Source organism: Chroicocephalus ridibundus, chromosome 2, assembly GCF_963924245.1.
Source record: "Chroicocephalus ridibundus chromosome 2, bChrRid1.1, whole genome shotgun sequence".
Classification (NCBI taxonomy): domain Eukaryota; kingdom Metazoa; phylum Chordata; class Aves; order Charadriiformes; family Laridae; genus Chroicocephalus; species Chroicocephalus ridibundus.
Window position 1 is genome coordinate 70,036,200 of NC_086285.1, and position 14,783 is coordinate 70,050,982.

General features: G+C 39.1%; 1 long non-coding RNA gene across 7 annotated transcripts in view; it reads left to right on the forward strand.

The window, feature by feature from the left end:
• Window positions 1–1,478: 1,478 nt before the first annotated feature.
• LOC134511592 (uncharacterized) overlaps window positions 1,479–14,783 on the forward strand; it is a 28,058-nt gene continuing 14,753 nt past the window's right edge. For 4 of the 7 annotated variants that reach the window (XR_010069916.1, XR_010069920.1, XR_010069918.1 and 1 more), the window contains exon 1: window positions 1,479–4,028. This is a non-coding gene — a long non-coding RNA (uncharacterized LOC134511592). Of the gene's footprint in view, window positions 5,384–14,783 lie in introns of all 7 variants that reach the window. The other 3 variants (XR_010069917.1, XR_010069919.1, XR_010069922.1) reach the window with 3 other exon arrangements.

Below are 14,783 nucleotides of genomic sequence, written 5' to 3' on the forward strand. Positions count from 1 at the left end.
GAGGAGGCATCGCCCTGCAAGATGTCTGTGCCGATTTTCCTGATGGCAGCAACAGTGGCCTTAGGGGCATTTAATAAAAAATGATTAAGGAAGAGACAGGACTGGGGCTATATTACTCATCCATTAACCGGCTACGCATGAGAACAGACATTTCTCCCCCTGAAGCAATATAGCAATGGACATACAGTCTTTGCATGGGCGCTCTGCTCTTTGTGTTGTCTAAGAGAATCGCACCTTAAAGATACAGCACAGCTTTTACCATTTTTATGGCTTTACTACAATTTGTTTGGGTTTTGGTGCAAATTGCTGTGTTATAACAGAATTCTGTATTATGTCCACTTTAGGGCTGATGTAACAGCATGAGTAGAGATACTGCAGGGAATACCAACTTGGTGTATAATGATTGCTTGCTTACTTGACTGTTGCTAAATATCAGGCTAAGACTTTCTGAATACTTTACAATGAACTTATAACGCGTCTCACTGAAATGCACAGCCTACAGTAGTAACTGTGAGAGCCAATTTAGTTCTGGCCTGAGCAAGTACAGCAAGTCCACTGAGATGAGTGGAAGCTGATCTAGGTCCTAGGCCAAGGGTAACGCTATATAACATAAATTCTTTCAGTAAGTGATTGGCAAGTTGATTTATGGCAATTTCTGGTGGACCTGCTCTATCTTTAGGTATAACTTAAGTAGGTAGACACGTGGTGAGGTTTTTGAAGAGCGTGCCTGACATTCCCCAAGGGAACATTCAAAGTCCCCAGTGGCAGTGGGGCACTTGACTTCTCTTGACTCCGAACTTTAATCAGTTCCCGTATTTGCCAGCTGTAAGACTAAAGTTCTCCCCTCCGATTTCCCAGAGGCGTGAGCAGCCAAATGCTCCCAGTGAATTTAGCTGGGAGCTACAGAGAACCGTGAAAATCAGTCTAGGTAGTTAGATGCCTCGATGAGAACTCAGAAACGTGCTCTTGCCAATTAGGACTTGCCTTTCGGGGTGTTCACCTGATCACTTTCTCTATCCTGGAGCACGTCAGTAGTCAGGGGGAGGAGGGGCATTAACCAAAACCCACCAGGTTTTCTTGCAGAAATGCGGTTTACAAGCAATACTTTTTACCTAACCACTCTTATAATGGTAACTGTTGTCATCAGCGGCACATGACCATATTGACTATTTCGTGATAGAAGGAAAACTGCTTGATAAACGACAAGTTCTGTTCTGCAAAGAAGAAGGAAAGGAGGAAGGGAAAAGAGACCGTTAAAGACCTTGACGATAATGCTATACATCGCCCCAAAATTGCTTGCAGGTGTACACGAGTCCCGCCACTCCTTCTAGCCCAATTTTTGTATGCAAGGTCATCCTCCTGGTGCTACCTTAGAAACTGGCCTTATTCTATAGAGGACATTGAATGATAACACTGCGAGTCAGCTGACTGCTGTGTCACAGAGCTGCTGCTTTCTACATTATCGCAACTGCCAGAGCTCTTACTGCTGCAGTTTTCTAGTCGCAGTGCGGCAAAGCAGACGCATAGAACCAGGCACAAAGCAGCATAGGGTTTTTTTTATATCCTTGCCTTTTTCATACGAGGGGAATTTTCCTGGTGTTAGCGTAGGAACAGACACGCAGCCTGGATGTGTTGGCTTCAGCCTGGCAGCGTTTTCAGCTGAGCAGGGACTGCGTGGAGCTCTGTACCCAAATTGCCTCTGCGGAAGAACGCTTGCTTTCCCACTTTGTGTACTAAGAGGGTTTGCTTTTTTTTTTTTTTTACGCTACGGTGATATACCTGCAGCGATAGGACAAAGGAGATGGCACTTGTCACCGTTTGTCCGACTGGGGCCTTTGCAGGTGCTCCACTGCCGAAGCCGTGCCAGCATCCCAGGGTCGTATAGATTGGTAATACCGATTGCCGCAATTTCTTACATCAGTTAGAGCAAAGCTCAAACAAGAAACCAGACTCTCTGACCTAAATCAATGCCAGTCCTTCTGGATACAGGGCAGCAGTCGACTAGCAATGACACAACCAGCCATCAAGTGGAGAGTCTCTGGGATTGCAATCTGTATCAGTTGGAGGCTGAGAGAACGAAACCCTTTCGGTTATCCAGTCGCTTCTCCTTCTTCTAATACTGCAATTACTACAACTACTACTACTTCTGGTTTTCTTGCCTGTAAGAAGCTATTAATTGTGCTTCGTCTCTGAGTGTGTATTTGTGTGGATTAGCCTGTCTATAACGCAGCCCTTATCTGCTCCTGCTGGAAATCAGGGCACGAAGTCAGCCTGCTTTAACAGTTGTTTCTTTCTGCGTGATGCTATGCAACTAGAATGGGTTACACTGACAACAAAGGAACAAGCACAAAGCACCACTTTCTTTGCTGGACTGTTACAGGAACATAACTCTTCTTCGAAATGACACCCTGGTCTCTTTGCTGGCTTTTTTTTTTTTTTTTTTTCCTCCTCCTTTAATTCATCTAATCGAAAAGCCTAACAGACACCATCGTGGATGTGGTTTTTTAATGATTTGGAAAAGACAGCCTGTGGAGACTGCGATTTGAGACAGCAACACATTTAGGTTATTGCCAATTTGAAATACTTGGTTTGTGAAGCACAGCCCTAAGGGACGAGCTCAGTAACTGAGAAAGAGATTGTAGATAAAGAAATAAAAATGACAAGCGTAATGGAGGCTCTGCAAAAGAGACTGTCAGAGAATCAGTTCATGGATGGCAATTTCACCAGTCTGAATCTGAATAATTCATAGATTGAAATTACCCTGCTTTCACCTTTCCATTTAAACCGGCATGATCTGAATCTCTAATAAATTTTCAAGATAAAGTAAAATGCCAATTTGAATCTGAAGAGCTTTTAAAACCAGATGCTACACCCTGAATCTTTCGATACCTTTCACAATTATCCTGTGAGAACCGCACTTCATCACGAAGCACCATTACCAGTGAAAATTACTGTGATTACAATAGCAACAATAGAATACCATCAAATGATCTCTAATTTACCTAATTTACCAAGGCTGACTGTGTGCCCATTGTGTTTCACTACGACTGGCATTGGATCAATATCACAGTGGAACAAAAATGCCTTAGTGTGTGCTCCCTTTTGCTACCTTTGACAGCACAGGGGAAAAAAAAAATTAAAAAAATCTATCTACTGTTAAAATGTTTTTACAGCCAATCTACATGCCTGCTGTAGGATCCGATTGATTCTCCATGATTTTCTTTACTTCCTGGGTATTGGATGTCATTGTGTTACTGATTTTGTTTATAACGTATACTCATGCACAAAGGCTGCAGCCAAACGAGTACCAGCAGAGAGACCCTGCACTGCTGCTGCAGTAGCAGCGCTCTCGCAGGGGAAGCCAGCACGAGTTCGGTGCCTTATGTGAATAATTACTCGTGTCTGAGTTACGCACGCTTTCTAGCATCCCCGGTCTTGGTGGTACTACGTGAAAAATGTATGTTAAAGCCATGGTCAAGGAAAACGATTGTGTGTAACACTAACGAGATTTTCCCCCCCCCCTCCCCTATTCAGCAATTAGCATGTGGTTGCGAGAGACAGGCTGCGGCTCCTTCTGTAGAGGTGTGTATGTAGGTACGTATGCACATACACAAATGTAAAGATACTGTGCTTTGTGAATGTGTGCCGATCACTGAAAGTAACAACTTTTTCTGACAAGCCAGGCGCAGTGCTTTGCCACAATCTGCTCGGTTGTAACAAATCCCTGTTTTGGAGGTGTAAATTTCCTATAGGATGATGCACGACTTCTGGAGCAGTAAGTACCATTTAAGCAATGCGCTTGGTGCCTATAGCTATGATACAGAATACTATTTTAAGCATAGTTTGAGTCCTTGAGTCCTCACTACAATGTGGAGAAGTGAGAAACATATACAGAAGGCTAGAAACAGGCATTCTTCATGGAGACGACTCTGTCTGCTGTCTGTATGCGTGTTGTACATTTCAGGCTTGTTTTTCATTTTATAACCAGATTTAATCTGCCTTCAGGGAATATTTTCTAAGGAGGGAAGGTAAGCAGTATTTCTCCTTATTTATATGACTGTGTCGTATTTCTTTTGGGGAAAATGCATGTTTATAGCACATAGTCATATAGTATAGCATGATCTCATGACATCCTTTTAAGTGTTTCAGTATTTGTTCATGTTAAAACCGGGCAAGAAGGCATATTTAAAATATGGCTTTTTATTCAAAATACACTTGTAGAAGTGCTACGCAAAAAAGAATGTAAAGATCGGGTTTGCATTCAGCTTTGACTCTTTAATGTTATTAAATAAGAGCCTATTCTACCTAAATAATAATGTTCTTGAAACCTTTGGATTTTAGATATTTTGTCTTCCGAAAACACAATTTACTGTACTTCTAAATTTCCTGTATATGAATAGAGACTGTTCTCTAGAGGTAAAAGAGGCAAAAGATTTTACAGCTTGAGCTGTGATAACAAAGGAATTTGAAAGGGTACAAAATATGATTATACAAAAATCTTGGATTTTAAATTACTCAGTAACATGATTTAGCAAACTGTTTTTCTTAAACAGCATACTCTTAAGTTACTACACTATCTGGAATTAATTAGTCCATTCAGTCCATTTATATTCTTCATTTTCACACGGTATTCAAAACTTAACAAAGAAAAATCCTTATACAGGACAAAGACTGAAACTCTGGTGAAAGTGTAAAACCTACATTCTGTTATTGTGGTAATAAAATCAAGAGATTAAGATCAAACTTTTCTGAAGAGAATTGGGTCTTTTGGCTTAACTGTTTTATGATGAGCATTCTATGGTTTTCTGTACACAAATATAACATATACTGATATAACTACTGTACTGCGAGGATCATGCAAACAGGAATGTGAATGTTTTGTAAAATACCATACGAATAGCTGCCAGCATTTACATTATTATTATTGCTATTACTACCATAATCTTCTAGTATCATATACTGTTTTGAAATTGTGGTCTGTTAACCGTTTTGATTCTGTTGAGTATTTGCAGTCAGATTTTTTTTTTACCAGCGTTACCTGCCGCAACAGCCTGTAGAGAGCGGCTGGTCATGGGGTGCTAGATGTCCTCATTAACAAACAACTGCGGAGCAGATCTAATATGCAGTTTAAATGCTCTTCGTGGTTTCATTTAAGGGCCTGATCCAAATCATACACTGGATCCACTCTGGAGTCCTCTAACTTACTTTGTGTTTCTATTATTCAGTTTTTAATGTGCCACTTTCTTTGGCAGGGGGCTTTCTCCCACTGCTCCACACTGGCCTCACATTTCAAAATACGTAATGCCGGTCAGGCCCAACACTGTTTCTCCGTGTATGTCACCGCAGTAGTTGCCAGAGGATGTTATGACAGTGCCCTCAGGAGGTGAGGTTATCTGTCTGGGAGACTCTGTTGCAAAGCACTCTGAAAAAGTTCGAAAACCTCAGGAAGTAAATCCTGCCTTTTGGGTGGTGTGTGTTTCAAAGAAGGCAGGATCGCAGTCTGCCAGCAGGATAGACTGCGCATGCGAATGAGGGAAAAAGCATTAAAACCTTTTCAGCCGTGGGATCGTGAAGTGAATATTAGCAATATTACCTCATAAAAAGCATTAAAATATAGTCAACTGTATCATCAATGTATTTTCTCATACGGCTATAGGTAATCAGGTGCAGCTACAGTTGAACTGTTTAAGCTGTATAATTGTACGTACTGAAGCAAATGGCAGACTGTGCAATATTCAATTTGTACCATAAAGCCGCTAATTTTAGCAATAGTGATTCAACAGTTAATCTCCATTATATTACAAGATGTATTAGTCTGGGTTTGTGCTTATGTTTTCGCTGTGTTACACCTGTTTGTAAATGAATCTGCAATGGCAAAATAAGGGCCAAACAAATTCTTTACACGAGTTCCCAGTTAAATGGAATTATCCAATGGAGTCAAATTTGCTCTATACATTCGATGGACCCATGCCCTCATCTGCAGCTAGACAGATGCGTGATGCAGTTCTGCATGTGAAAAACATACTGAAGTCCATTCTACTACCACTGACATTCATAGCAAGTCTCCCTGTGCCTTCAACATAAAAGATGGATTAATTAATGTCCTTCCATTACAGCCCTCCTGTGAAAGTTGTTCCTGGTTTGGTTTTGGCTTTTTTTTTTCTTTTTTTTCTTTTTTTCTTCTTCTTGATTGTAAGAGTCCAGTATAGGTGACGTTAACTTTGAACAGAAAATGCTTTCTGTTCACCAGGACACATGACCTGGGATAAACATACACTGAAACCAGCAACTCAGGATAGGTTTAATTGCAAATTGAAGGGACTTTCTTGACTGTAGTTTTGTTGATAATATTTGTGCTCACTAGCTTGACAATTCTGCATTCTTATCAGCTGCTATAAAACACACAAGTTCTGATCTGTAATGGTTGTACCTATTTGGACAAGAGCCCTGAGGATACAAGGGTTTGTTGTGGGTTTGGGTTTGGTTTTTTTTTCACCTTACAGTTGCTTTGAATTAATTGTAACTGCCTATGGAAATATGATCCCCTAAGAATGTAAAGAAATGCATTATTGATAAGTATGTATGAAGTATCTCTAGATTCCTCTGCACTCTGGCTGACGTGAATTTCACACCATTATTCCCGGGCAAAAATGTTAGGAGGAAAGTAAGGCTGAAGTAACCTGAAAGGATAACAGCAGCATTTCCAAACCATCCGTTTCGATGCAGGAAATTCAGATTTAAACAGAAGAAAACCCAAATGGGTTCATAAATGCAATTAAAATAGCTAAGCAGCTTACTCCCTTTTTGATGCCTTGTGATAACTGCAGGATGTGATAAAGGTAAACAATTTTGCCATTTCAGTTAGTGTTAACATAGATATGATCAAAAAACACCTCTGGCTTTAGAAGTATTTGCATCACATTTCACAGTATCGATTCAATTTCGGTATGGATTATAAATGTACGTCTGCTCTGCGCTTTTAGCTGCACAACTGTAACGTAACCAAAAGTTCTGAAAATTGAATAATTTCTAACTGACCAAAAGCGGGAAGTGAATTCCGAAATGGGAATTGCAGCACAGGCAATGGGTTTCCCAGGTCTCATGCCAACAGAGCTTCTTGTTGTGGGTTTTCTAGATCAGGTTAAACTCCTCATTGCGTCAGAACTTGTCTTAACAAACACAAAGTTAAAAATGAGTGGGAATTCAAAATATGGCCCCATTCGTACCTGAAAACTTGCCCTCTTTTTTTTTTTTCCTTAAACTACATTTGATGCTATTTCTGCCACAGCTCTTGTCTCAAAGTTTAGCAGGGAATTGTATCCGAAAGCATCCTTGGAACAGTATAGCTCGTCCATAGCTAGTCCTACATACCCAAGCACACACAATGAATTAACACCTGTGGAAAACGCGAAATTGGGAAATGCTGTTAAAATGAAAAAAAAAAAAAAATAATGACTGTAGGATTGCCATTGAACTGTTTGCTTATACTCAGCGTTTCACAGAGATTGTGCAGAAGTGAATGTATGGTTAAACTATACTCGGTTATACACAGCAAAACATTCAATAGAAAAGCCTTTTCTCATACTCACTCATTTCTGTTTCTTCTGCCTCCTACGTTCATTCAAAACCCGTCTCCAGTGGCACAGCAGTCACAGCGCCCTGCCACTCCTCTGACCTGCAGGTAGTAAGTGATGGCAAGAGGCTTCACTGAGAATGGGAAACTGATGAGATCCCTCATCCTCTGCTCCTAAAAGCAATTCCCTGGTTGGCGGGGCTGGGGGAGAGGGATGTATGCAGAGGGACCTCGAGGAAGGGAGACTATTTATGTGCTACATACTTCTCTCTCTTATACTAAAGCACAAGTGGAAAAATGTCATTATAAAGTAATTAAAGAGGAGTAGGAACATCTTTAGTTTTCGTGTTTTCTGTAAACTTGTCATGTTTACCCCTAGCGTGAGCACCATGTACCGAAACTCCAAGTCACCCAGAAAATTTAACTTGTCAATCAATATTGTGACTGAGGAAAAACAGTTTTCCTAACCCAATACACTTCAATAATGTTTATTCATATACATATACACAGTCCCAGCATTACTCTTCAAAACCAGCTTTAAGGTCTTTTTTATTTTTGCGTGTAAATGTAGCTACCTATGCCACCGCACCTGTAATAGCTATAAGTTGACCATATATCTCGTAGCTTAAGCAGTTACATCCCATTTAAAATGGCATTTTTGGTAATGTTTTTTTTTGCTTTTCCTTTGAGTGATATGGCATAGACTGTATTGTGCATAGAATTAGGATGGATTATTGCAATTCCTTTTCTAAAAGGGAATTATTTTCTTCAAATCTGTTCTGTACTAAACTTGTCACCTACCTTTTCATGAGGGGCAGCCTTTGTCAAGGTTGATGAGCTTGATCTGATTATGAATTGCTTACAGTTTCAGCTTTTTTGGTACTCTATGCTTTTAAAATTATATTTAGAAGTTGGAGTGCATCCTTTCCTCTGCCACAGAACTTGATGCTAGGCAATTACTTAAAACAAGCTTTTTAATGATATGCGCTTCATCTTCTGAATGCCCAACAGTTGTGTGTGACTTGCTCAATTATTGAGCTCTCGCAGCAGTATCTGTAGGATGTAGCAGTATGCGTAGGATGGATTTCTCTGTAAAGGAATAAAAAGTGTAACTTTCTGGTGCTTCAGGTTGTTTGCCCCAATTTAGACAATACCTCTGACAATAATCTCTGGGTCTTTATTTTATTTTTGTAAATAAGACTCCCTAAACACAATTCTTTCACCCTATAGTGCACTTCATGAAAATAATTTCATTAACAAATGTGAGTCAGATAATGAATAGATAAGTGTCAGGGGAAAAGCCGGCTGGATATTAGTGCTCCCATCATCAGTGCTGTGTGTGGTAAATTAGGAGCAGGGTCGTCAGGAAATGAGGACAAAAAGACTGAATTGCTGCTCACTGAGAATTTGTCTCGAGCACAGAGAAAGTTTTGCACTCAATGCTGTTGGTTCTTCTGCTCATCCCAGCATTTTCCCATTTTGGAAAGCAACCTTCTTGTCAGGATCTCTCTGCCCACTCAAGCCACCTTTCCCGAGGCTTCCCATTCCTTTCCTAACAGCTTTGCATCCCTACCACTTCCCACCCTAGGTCCCACTCTTCGTCTAGTCGATCCTAATCCTCTCCAAATAGACTTTCCTTTGCTGTCCCACTTTACACTCCCCTATCTGCCCTCTAGTTGAGTTTTGTTTCCAGCTTACTGTTTCAGCCTGTCTTTCAAAGTATAGGCAGCTCCAAGCACCCAAATCTGGGTGGATTTCCACAGAGAGAGCAATAGGCACGTGTCCCAGAGAGAATGCCTCTTTCGTCATTCTCCATCTCTACGGAGTTCTCTGAGGCATGCAGGCACAAGAACATTTCATGTGTTTTTAAACAGGGGTAAGGCCAAAAGCTTACAAACAACGGAATAATAACAGTAATTAATAAAAACAATAGAAACAAGGAGGAAAAAAATCTGATGCAAATTCCCTGTGTGGAAAATAGCAGCTGAATGGTTAAAGCCTGGCAGGATGGTAAGCATCAGAGAACAGGGCCACGTAAATGAGAAGTGCTGAGGAGCTTTAACTGAGTTACCTGCATAAACTTCCTATGCCTATGCCACATGCAGATTTCTATGCGTATACCTTCATATATTTGGGAAAAGAACTACTTCATTATGCATATTGCTTCTTCAAGAGCAGTAAGAACTTCCCAATTCTGTATTTGGGAAATATATGTATATATAACTTGGGGGAATTTTAATCACTATCTAATATACAAAGGTTATAAATTGACTACTCCAAAGAGTTTTAAGTTTTGGTGGCACTTCAGGAATGCTAAGGGCAAAAAATAAAATATAGTTGTTAAAGGGTATCGTACAGTTGTGAAAAAGACTGGGTACCTAACCATAATAATAATTTTTGTTTATCTATAAAGCATTAAAATGTTGTCTTCATTTGGTACTGAAAAATTCCCAACCTTCCTTCTGTATTGGCGGAGGTTCTTTCATTTTCCACTACAGCAGCGGTCCAGCGACTCTTGGCAGCTATATACTTCTGAACAGATAGTGTATCTTCTCTGTAGACAAGTTGTCCACATTCTTCTACAATTTCTGCGCATTCATAACAATAGGCTGGAAAATATTTGCGTTACTATATTTTTAGTCACAATACCTACCAAGAAAAATCAACGTCATTGTGCAAAGCACTGTATGAATGGAAAACAAAAGATCTACATTTTGAGTTTTATGTGACTGAAGAAGAGTCACTAACCATTTGAGAAAGCAATGTGCCATTTTGAGCTATTCAGAGAAGACGATTTTTAGAAAACACAGAAAAAAATAAAAATAAAGCTATAAACTATGAGCTGAAAGATTCACATTATATAAGCAACCCAGTTTTTTGAACAACCTCATTGCAATTCTCTTATCTATTTTTATCAAAAATGCAAAGGTACTTGTAGTGATGAATTGATAATTGCATTTAAAAGAAAGTGTGACTCCCCCTGTTCCCAGAAAAATAACTGTGGTTTCAGGCCCTGATTAGGTTTTGTAAAAAATAAAGATTTAAATAATAATAATAATAATAAAAACCCTAACCAATCACTCTTGGAGGACTCATAAACTGTCATGTAGCAGAATGTAATGTAATTTGCATATAAGTCTCGAACGGATTCCCATCTGCAAGCAGCAGTTTTTAAAGCTCCTTGTGTCTTCTACAAAGGTTAAGAACTTATCAGGCCTGGGTTGGAGTGACTCCTAGAAATATTCTGTGTATTTATCTGCAGTCACTTAAGTATAATGCAAACAGATCTTTCACAACCTACCATGTAGACAGAGAAGTTTCTGGATTTTCATTTAAACAACGCACAGTAAATTGCTCATTTTCATTACACACAGACAGAACACTGCATTGTTAAGAGGCAGATTTGAAAGAAGAAAATCTAGGAAATAAACTAATGTATCCTGGGATATCATAAGTAGAGAAACTTGTTGGTTTAGACAGACATACAATTTGCGCCATAAGAGTTCGTGGATATTCTCATCAGGTGCGTTTGTTTTTTTAAAATTATTTTAACTGTAAAGGTTAGGCTGGTTTCTTGTTTGTTTGGGGGTTTTTAGTTTTGTTTAGTTGGTTGGTTTTGGAGGTTTTTTTGGTGTTTTTTTTTTAATGTGATGATGAACTGCATCAGGGCTGTGAGCTCATTTAAATTCTTTCACAATCCAGGTTTAGTCAATATTGCTGTATCTGCATGAGAAAACTACGTAAATGAGTGAGTTGAAACTGAAGTTAGATGAAGGAACATGGTGGCTTTTGCACAATTAAGAAAGTAATTTTCATTGATGATGGACAAATATCTAGTTATTTTAAAGTGCCTGTCACCAAGTTTCTTAATAATATGATACGTTTACTCTTTTTCCCCATCCTTAAAGATCTATTGCCATTCGCAAAGTACTTTTATTTAATAGTCTTCCCTAATATCAAAGGCATTTATTCAGTTTTCTGACAATTAATCTATACTGACACTACGGAGGCTATTGAAACTGTATTTAATAGCTTCTCAAATATTAAATTTTCCTGTTGGGTTAAAGTGTAGTCTATTGGGAAAAGATCAGCCCATCCAAATGGCAGAGACAGAAGAAGGACCTGCCAGAAATTCAAACTAGTCTGACACAAAGATAAATCAGAAATCACGGGTTATCGCCTCTTTTTCATGCTGTTCAATGTTGATGACCACTAGAGCCTTGCTACTGAGTAATTTCATTCTTTGAAGCTCAGTTTGCTAGTTAAATCATGAATCCTTTTAGGCCTGGAAAACCAACTGAAGCAAAACTTTGGATCTCGCCTGTCCCTTTGCTTCACAGCAGAGACATGAAAAGGTCTTAAGTAAAACCTAGAGATTATAAATTTAGATAAAATCTAACTATAGTAAAGAGAACACTAGGAGGGGAGCATGGGGTGCAGGATTGAGACGTGAGGCAGAATGAGTGGGACCAAAATCTGATCTTCTTCATTGCTTGTTAAGAATAATCTGTGGCAGGGTCCTGTACCTAGTATAAGCCAAATCATCCCTTTGAATCCCTCCCAATCTTCTAGTTTCTGTTCATGACCCCTTCGCCATCAGCAAAGGTGTAAAACATAACTGAGAGACGCCTTTGCTTTCATCTACCTGAGCTCCACCGAGCACTGGTTGTACCCAATGTGTTAGATTTCTTCCCATGTTGTAGCTGCATTTTCATTGTGCTCAACCCTCAGAAAGATACAATAACCTGGCGCTTAGAGTAGCTTTTCTCTGTTTCTCCTCCTTGGAAATTGTACTTTCGCTTTCAAAAGCTAAATCAAGAGCTATTCATTTACAAGCCATAATAAAACTTTACAAAGTCCCACCCGCTGACTGGGTGCTATTGGGATGGGCAGCCCAGACTCCACAGTGGGGAAGCGCATTCCTCAGCAGCCCCTTGTCACTTGTTCAACAGACAAGAAATAGCGTCCTCCTAAGAGCTACATACGGGGAGCAATAACAATTCCTCATCCGAAATGTGTCCTCCTAAACCAGAGCACAGCACTGCTAAAAAACTCACTTGTACTCCCCGAGCAGAAGTAAAAAAGTAATGAAAACAAAAGTGCAAATTGGCAGCTGTCTCCTAAGTGTTGTGGCTAGTATCTGAGCAGCAGCTTCAGATGTAAAGAATTTGAGATCGCATTATGAATGATGTGAGTTCCTTTTGTTCTTAAAAACTTCCTGAGGCCTCCAGGCTTGTAGCTTCAGTCAGCTGTTAGTTGTGAAAGCTGCTGAATACAGTAGTTTGGAACTACAAGTAAGAAGGGGCTGAACAGGAAGAAGAGAAAAAAGCTTCACACAAAGGTGAATTAAAGTGAACCAAAAATTGAGTTTCATACTTTTGATTATTTTGCATTATTTTCACATCGTCATAGCATAACTTGATTTTGGTCAGGCACAGAACTGGAAAAATACGGAAATGGCTACACTTGCCTGTTTATCTAAATTTCTCTAATTTGGTTCTGTGGCCATTCGGACTCATATTTTTTCAGCAAATGGAGTGAGGTCCGTTACAGCCAGCCCACATAACGGCGCTTCTCCTTGATGAGCAAGGCAGGGAGGTTGTATGTGCCCTTTTCCTCTAACGTGGTACAGCCAGATTCCTCCAGTATCTGGTCAAGTACACTCACCTATGTGATTTCTCATACATTATTATGTTTCGACGTATTATCATAACATTTGATGAGCAAGTACCAACTATAAGCTATGCATACCGCAGTTGATAATGAAGTTTCTTCCATAATAAATCTTTTGTAAGTAAGTGGGCTTACAGAGAATATAAATGCTGAAAAATTTATGATAAAAAATACATTTATAATTATATACATATGTGTGCACATGCACTTGCAAATAAGAATTTTTAGCATGATTTTAAACTACGCATATGGAACCATTTCCCTTTGTTTTCAACAGGGTTCTGTCACTTGTTTGTGTTTTGACACCGGTAGGGGAATACCTCTGTTTTGCCTTTGTAATGTTTTGTTTTTCTTTCTACTGCTTGGCTTTGCTGATGAGAAAACGTAGATTATCTTATAAATACTTGTAATTCTCCAGATGGCATAGTGGTATACCACAGATCTAAATTTCAAGAGCCACTACAGTGTTGGGTGAACCATATTTATTAGCTATTAATAGAGAGACTATTAAAGGCATCAGAGGCTGCACAAGAAAACCTTCAGAAGTACTGTAATGTCAGGTCTTTAGGCTAAACTCCTGACTGCAATCTCAGCAAATTCTTTCTGTGTTTGTGGAAATTAGTTTCATAACATTTTCCTTATTTTCTTTGGACACACTTCCTGAATTGTAAGTTATTCTTCTAACTCAAATATGTTTATTTTATGTTTGCTTCTTTCTTTCTGATATCCAGATTCCATCTTTCCATGGTGATCATCATTTTTTTTGTTTTTCCTAATAGTGTTTTAGACTAACAGCAAATGCTCATCTGAGGAACTCAGTGGCCAGATTTGGCCATGACTGGTATAAATAAATAGGCAGACATTATTCTCCAGCTGGCTCCCATTGCTGTCCACACAGACTGATAAAACTGTTGTCTAGAACTTTAAAGACTAACAGAAGACGACAAAACAAAATAAAAGTAGTAGAAAGATAGACTACAAACCCCAAGAAAATTAGCATGTGACAAATTGCATCTTTCCGTTAGAAAGAATTAGCTTCCAACCACTGAAGTACAATGCGATACCTATTTATCAAGTTAAATTGTTTTCTTGTTGCAAAGCACAAACTTAATTACCTAGATCATTTACATATGGATGGCATTTGCTTAAGCAGTATTTCTAATGCTTTATGCATAAATATGATTTAATTTCAATTTTTTCTTTTTTTTACCCCATGCTTTCAGAAAATAGGCAAACATAATGATGGAAACTGTCTCCCGGATGATCAAAACGCAGTCCTTCACTTACATGGGGAACTGTGCCTATAGCATTTTCTATGAACCGAACTATCCTCATCATTAAATAGCTCGAGTTGTTATTTTTTTGTCCCCGCTATTTGTATTAAAAAACTACTCTAGAACCTCACCACTTTTATGGTCAGAAACCTTCAATTTCCAGCCTAAATTTATTCATGGCCAAATTACAGCCATTTGTTCTTGTGCCAACATTGTCTGCTAGAGTAAATAGTTCTTTTCCTTGCCTACTGTTTACCACCCTA